This window comes from Cuculus canorus, chromosome 1, assembly GCF_017976375.1.
Source record: "Cuculus canorus isolate bCucCan1 chromosome 1, bCucCan1.pri, whole genome shotgun sequence".
NCBI lineage: Eukaryota > Metazoa > Chordata > Aves > Cuculiformes > Cuculidae > Cuculus > Cuculus canorus.
Genome location: NC_071401.1, coordinates 110,068,390 through 110,076,138, shown reverse-complemented (window position 1 = coordinate 110,076,138; position 7,749 = coordinate 110,068,390).

Below are 7,749 nucleotides of genomic sequence, written 5' to 3'. Positions count from 1 at the left end.
CTGCTGACTCTTCAAGAGCTGATAAATTCTGAGTGCCAAGTGTTTGCCCAGTCTGGGCAAGGTCAGAAGTGAATGCTGATATCTACCAAGGGTTGTGCGACTGTAAGGCAGCAGCTTCTACAAGCAGACAAAGAATGCAGGATTCTGTGTACTTCTGGTGAAATAAATGACTTTGAGGGACTTTCTGAACACCTTCTTCGAAGCTGCTAGTGTGTCAGCACAACCCTCTACTGAGCGTACAGCTTGAGTTGTCCTCCAGCTGGGCAGCTGGGTGATGTACACATGAACTATGAGGGAATAAGTGAACGTTGTCTGTATTATCTGCTTTTGTTAGTAACAGCTTCATAGAGTGAAAACCTTGAGTACTTCTGGTTGTCTCATCCTAAATTCCTGTTGCACACCCAAGGAATTTTTAAGCAAATCAGAGGAATTGATCCCTGCTTTCCATCTTCTCCTATAGTCCCTCTGTTTTCCTTTTGGTTTCTGCATAAGATCTGCTTTCTTCCTTTTCCTCTACAGTCTCTTTCACAGCTGCAGTAGTCATAGATCCAAAACTGGAGGCTGGTCTGAAGACTCACCCAAAAGTGTGAACCCTAAGTAAAGTAAAAACAAAAATTGCCAATACTTTTATATATCTACCTTTGCCTCCAATGGTGTCAGTCAGCCTTAGCCATCTCTAAATGGCTAATCTGCCCGTCATTTCTTGCACAGTTTTCTGTCTTGCCTCTCAGGTTCCACACCAGATTTTCTGCTTCTTTCCTGGCTGACTGAATAGAGACATCAGTGTGCTGTTCCAACACCATTTCTGATTGTTTCTCGCAGCTCCTCACTAGTCTCCTACACAGCCGGTAGAGCCGTAGTAGTTTGCTCTGTAGCAAAGGTTATTTCGGGTGCTTTCTCTGAGGCAAAGAGTAGGAGTGGTAGTCAGCATAAATGTTTAATAGGCCCTGAGAGCTAAGACTTTAAGATGAAGATCCTTTTGAAGCTACATTTACAGCCTCTGCTCTCCCAGGCTTTGTATAATGAAAGCACTCCAGGCCACTATGGTGCGGTTTTGGCACCCACTGTAGTTCCCCCTGAGCACTTTGGATGGTTGTAAGCCTCAGAACCCCTTGACTTCCACTTCAAACACAGCCTTTGCCTCACCTTCTCTACCTTCTTAACTTCCTGCAAATCCAGAGCTCTGTGCAGGAGCATCTGGCTCTGATCTTTGATACCCTCCCTCAAACCCAGTCCCTCCCTCATCTTTTTTCTCTGCCAAATCAAGCACAAACACCCACAAATTTTCTTTCATCGTGGTCCATGTGCCTGGAGTGGAAAATCACTTGGCTGCACATCTGGTGTCTTTGCTTTACATATTCAACATAGGTTAGAAGAAAGGTGCTTGGGAAAGAGTTTGGTTCTTTAAGCTGGTTGTAAGACTGGGTTAAAGAAAACATGCTCCCTATATATTGAGTTTCTCTCAGAGCTTTGGTCTGGCATTTCTAGTCGCTACTGTCTGCCTTTGCAGGGGTGATGGTGGGGTATTTTTGCCTTTAATTCACCCTTTTGTGTTAAGCAGAAGCCCTAGGTTTTCTGAGCTCCTCAAATAATGTTGAATTTTTCACATGAAGAATGGTAATCCTACCTGCACCAAAGTTCTCCAGAAGTACGGAAAACTAGAGAAGGTTTATGTGCAACTGGAAGAGGTGGTGCTGGTGTAAAGGGAAATACCCAGACTTTATAAATGAAGCTTCCAGTACTTGTGAGGTAGCTGATGTGTAGCTTTACTTAAAGCTTTCATGCTTGATCGTCAGTGTGGTTAGGCTGCTGCAAAAGCCTTAGGTAGTCTCAAAGCTCAGCGGAGGAAGGAAGGAAGCTATACAGGGCACTGAGGTTCAAAACCGGTGATTGATGTTCTGGGTCTGAGCTGGTGAGCTCCTCATGGAGCTTCTTTTCCCTTTGGCTCTCAGCTGTGTCCTGTAACACCCAGCCCTGCAGAGGTGTTGGGCTGTGGCTGGCAGGATTCAGTAAAGCTGGCCACATCTTCAGTACCAGGCTTGGGGGTGTTTGCTGTTGAATATTCAATTATTTTATGCAAATGGGGCTAATTATTAAACTGTTACCGCAACTGGAGAACTGCAGAAGTGTAGTACAAGAATATGACACCCAGTAAGGGCTGAGGTCATGAACTAAGGCTCAGACTCTCAGAACCTGCAGAACTGCTGAGTTGGACTGGGTGAAACAAATGCAGGAGATCGCAGAGCTTTGTCTTGATGAAACCCCATCCAAGTCTACCAGTGAATGAAGTCAGTAATCCAGCCCTCAGCCCAGCCTGAGGGTTTGTGAAGGCAGTGGAAACACTGGAGGATCCAAGAAAAAGAGGGCAAGGTGTCTGTAGCTCGTCTGAGGTCAAAGTTTAAGTACTTGTGCATGCTGTGGGAGCAACACAAATCAGCCACGTCTGGTTCCTGAGAGAAGATACAAGAACGGCAATGATTTCACCCCTTGAAGAATTTGTATGTGGCAGTGATAATAGTATTATAAAGAGTTTTTCGTAGTGGCAACAGAGTGTAGCAGCCCCAGAAAGGAGGAAGGACACCTATTTGGTATGAACCATATGTGTAAGTGCACATACAAACATGGGGCCAGGAATATATTTAAGCCTTTTTATTTGAAGCCCTAAAAATGGGAAGAGGCAAATCCACCTTTCTTGGAGGAGTTAAGAAAATGTAGGACTTTTGCGCAGAAGGATGAACTGAGGGATTAAAAATCATTTACACAATCATCTGCGCAAATGGCAAACTGGAAAAGGCACAGACTTGTAAAGGTGGATCATGGAGGCATCTGGTAGATTCAGAAAGTAGAAAGCCCTTTGTCTCATCAAGACAATATTGTATTTTTGTAATTTTTTTTGGCAGTATTTGTACCCATTTGCCTCTGCAATTGAGTCACAGGGCAGCAGCACAAGATAAAATTTAGTGTATTCCTATAGAAAAGGCTTTGGCATTAGACTATGGCTGTAAAGAATTTTTAAAATCTGTTTGAGAGGCCATGTTAACTAAAACTGATCATAAATCACTTCTTACCCTTGCCAGCAGGGATCTGGCAAACACCTTCCTGCAAACGGAACGTCTCTTTCTCTAGCTACAGTTGTATAACTTGCAAATTGAATGCGAACCTGAGAAAGATTTAGTAGTTGCAGGCATACTCTCTAGAGCCTTTGACAAAAATGCTGTGGAACAAAGTCCCAGGCTAGATTATGTATATGTCAATTGGGGAAAACACAACAGAAAAACCCAGCCCTGTCGGTTCTCAAATGAAATGCGGAATTTTATTGCTAGTGGTTTGCTGAGGATGAGACACTGCAGGATGTAATTAAGGTTCTACTAGAAAATGATTTGCACAGCTTATTCTGTCCCTCTTTCAGTTTAAAACGATTTAGGTGCCACTTCTCTGAGGCATGAAGAAAACTGATCCTTGAAGTGTTGCAGGAAAATAAAGATGCAAAAAGCCATTTAGAGCCTGAAGGCAGCGTGAGACTTCTCTGCCTCCTTCAATAGTCAGAAATATAGTGAGGTTAAATGGAGGATTGTGCGCTGGTGGAAAACACTCACCCTCTAGAAGGAAGTTAACAAAGTAGGCTTGTGTCGGCTTGATGCGGGAGTCCTGAGCAGCCATTTTCATATTGCTGGGTAGTCTTCGCTGGAAGGCACTACAGCATCGTAAGGGAGCAGGTCACTTCTATCTGCTAGCGGTGGATTTCATATCCATAACAACAGTGTCTGTCGATGGACTACAGTTTAGTGCAAGCTCATGTGTACTGCAGCTAATTCCCTGTGCCCAAACCTTCCACACCGGTGGAAAGTGATGTTGAAATACTGCCAGAAAGGGGGCAGTGTCATTCTGTTGCACTTCTGGGACTGCTCAGTTGCAGCGGATAGTCACATCTGTGCTAGCAGAAACTGATATCGCACATGGGTGGTTTGATTGAGATAAGTAAACAGAAAAAGTGGAATAGAAACATGGTATGATTTTGTAGTCTGGGATTGGCAATGTTTCGCAAGTGAGATAGATGCATCGTAATAGCAAGAAACAATTACAGATAGGGTGTGCTCTGTGGAGACTTTGTGTTCACGTGTAGTTCTTGTAGGCAGTGCATACTGTGGAGAAATAGATTCATGTTTCCCGAATTCCAGAGGGCGGTGGGAGAGGGTAAATTACTGCTTTTCATGGTGTCAGGTTAGAGTAACTGCAGTCCGGAAAGGCTAGAAGTAATGGGCTCTTTTGCAAACTAACTGCAGTATGGGTTTTCTAGAGGACACAGATGACAACACGGGACATCTGGGGTAACAGATATTTATCAGGAGGAGCAGATAGCTTGTATGTACTTGCCATTGTCCTTTAATTGGTGTAGTTAAACTTGGCTCCCTAGGAGAACTTTGCGGACCTGTACCTTTCTGAAACTCTCTGAGGAGATGCCACTGTGCACTGGTTCACGCTGAATGGCACGGATCAGCTACATCACAGATAACGATTAGTGCAATGCTCTTTAGGGTTCCTGGTTAGGAGTAATTCCTAAACAATGTGGAATATGGGAGCTCTTGTGCGCTAATTCAACTGGCAACAAATGGTATGTTCATGTACAAAGTCCTCAGTGTTGAGAGGGCTCTTGTTCTTCCTGAAGTCCCAGCCTCATTGCTTCAGCTGCTTTGTTTCCTGAAAATAATCATCACTGGAGAATTGCTAGATGTTTGTGACTCCTTCGACATTAATCCATTCAAGTTGCTAAACCATTGAAGCATTGAACTGTAATTGTGAGCAGCTTTGTTCCAACTGGTTTTGGTTTTTTTCTCAGAGCTGAAAAAAAGTGATGCTTTTCCGTATCTTAGCATTGCTTGAATGTAATAGAATTTCCTTCTGCTAATAAACCAAGGTATTAAGTTTCTAATTTAGGGAAGGGATAAAATGAGTTGTGCTGTGATTTCTAATCATGGGAGAACTGTTCTAATGTGCACATGTTCAGTGTTTGTCTTATAAAAATGGTTTCTTAACAATGCCCATTGAAGCTAATTTGTAACTACACAGTGTAAACATTGATTTCTAAAGTTTTTTTAATAGATCCCCAAGCTACTTAATTATCACTTACTGACCTTTGTTTTCTAATGGTGATTAGTTTAGTTTCCTCAAACTTTGTAAGAGCTGGGTCTCAAGTGGCAGTTAGGTGGACAACTTCTTATGCCGTATCTAATAGGGTAGGAAGGTCTCAAAAGCAGTACTAGTTCATGTCTTCCCAGGAGAAGATTCTTCCCTTCCTGGTGATACCCATCTTAGCTGAACATCTAGAATATTCTTTCTGGTTCAGCTTAAGCTTGAATTAAAATTAGGGAGAAGGAAATTAAAATCAGAACTTCTATAGGTCTTAAAAAATCCTTTCTCCACTAAGCCTCATGCTTGTGGTAGGCTTCTTTCAGATCTGGCACACCTTTTGGTCTATGAACCAACTGGATTCTTCAGTAGCAATACCTGTGGGAGTTGAGGGGAGAGAGCGACCTGCTTTCTGAGAAGAATTTGCCATGAGGAAAGTCTTTAGGCTAGCTTAATCCCTACTACAGTTTCATTGACTCAGTTATCAGAGACGAGCTTCTCTTCTAGAGATTGAGTCTTCCATTGCAACTTTGCAGCCCATTACATTATTTAAATGACCAGCACATTGGCTGTAACGTTAGAGCACCACATCTTATTCTGATAAATATTCTTGTAAAGCAGATGGTTAGAGAGCAGTTCAAGGACTTGGGCACCTTGAATGATCAGTAATGTGAAAGAGGATGGTTATAGCAAAAAGTTGGTCAGTCTCTATCTGCATTTGGAAAAATAAAAGGTAAGATGCATGAAGGGAGATCAGGAAAGTTCAAGGAAATTATAGAAGTGTCATTAGAGACACCAGTGATTTTGGAAGCTTTCAAGTCCATTGCAAGCCATAAGGTACGTTCCTTATTGTGTTTGTTTTGCTGTAGACCAAACACCCATCTGTAGCAGGCACTAAGGTAGCAAGTTGAACACATGGCCACAGAATACTCTCTGCACTGCCTGTGCTACAAAAATAATAGTTGTACTTTACCTGTTACACAAACCCTACAGTTTATTAAGGGTGAATAATTACCAGCTATTGATAAGATCTGAGGAGCAAGAGATGAATGCATCCAGAAGAGATTTGAAACAGCTGGCACAGAGTTCAGCAGATGGCTTGTACTCTTCTACAGCAAACTGGGACATCTTCTTCTCACAAGACTGGAAGAATATCCTTGGGCTAGAATTGCAGGCCCTTGGACCATGTGCTGCAAGCAGCTGTGTTGTGTAGAGTACCCACAAGGCTAAAAGCACTAGGCTTATTCAGTCCTCAAAGCGAGATAAATCCTACTCCGATAACATTGTTGGTTACTGAAGTTTATTGAGAAGACTAGAAGAGAAGTAGAAAGCACGGGGAAAACTGCTAACTATAGTAAGGGGTATAAAAGAGGAAAGGTGGAGTCTAATTTTGACTCTGTGTAGGTAGAGAATTTGAGAAAGGCTTTTACTGATCAGAGGAGAGCTTCTAGAACAGACTTCTAAAAGAAGTTGTTGTTGGGTTTCTCATTACCTCCTGTCATCAGAGGGCTAGATATATTGTAAAAGGAATGCTGAGATGGTCCACCAGTGATTATAGGGTCAGAGGTGCCCACCAGTTTGAAACAAGCAGTGAAACTTTTCTTTTTGTCAATGCAGCATCACCAAAACCTCAGAAAATAGGACTGAAAGGTGCATTGAGATACTTTCTTGTCCATCTCTCTATCTGATAGCATTGCTAGCTGTATCTGTCATTCTTGACCAACATTTGCCCTCTTCTTAAAGACAAGCAGTGACAGAGCCTGCTCAGACTTGTTTGCTTATTTGGTAAGTCCAAATACTATTTTCCAATGCTGGGATTGTAACTCCTCCGTAGCTAGTCCTGCAACTGGCTACTGCATTTGAATAGCTGATTTTTCCTAAGTAACTGTAGATTTTTGCACGTCTTTTTTGAATAACATCTTTTTTTTTCCCCCAAGACCTTCTCAGATAATCCACGCTGTGTTGAATACTAAGTCCGTTTTCCAGCATGTTTGCAGACCCTCCCAGCAAGGTGCCATCTAAATGTTTAATAAGCTCAGCCCCTGTTCCTTCATTCTTGTCATTAATGAAAATATTGAATAATACAAGTTCTGGGAGAGTTCTCTACAAAAATCTTGCTTGATGCATCTCTACAGTTTGATGGAGAAGTAGCAACAACTACACTGGGTATGAAACTTCCTCTTCCCCCAACTAACGATCAAGAACAATTTGCCTTCACAGACTGTGGAATGTTCCAAGGTTAAAATCCATTATGAATAAAAGTCTCCAAAGATTGAAGAAGTGTAGAATACATCTAGGAGGAGAATTAACTCATAGATTGTAGATGATTCTTTCAGTATTTATGGCACCCTGCCAGAGAGCTACCAGGCCAAGACACCTCCTGGACTTAAAGCTGGAGTGTTATAGAAATAGTCTCTGCAGGCTGTTGAAAAGAAACTGTGGATTTGTGTCTTTTGGAACAGGTAAGACCTCTGTAGAAAGCCTGACAATTCCTTAAAGGTTTTATTTCTTTGAAAAAAAGCTCTCATGATTTGCTACTTTTCACTCTCAAGTCATACAGTGATCTCACAGTGATGGTACGTTGGTCTGTATGTAGTAGGTACTACTCAGACATACTTCTAA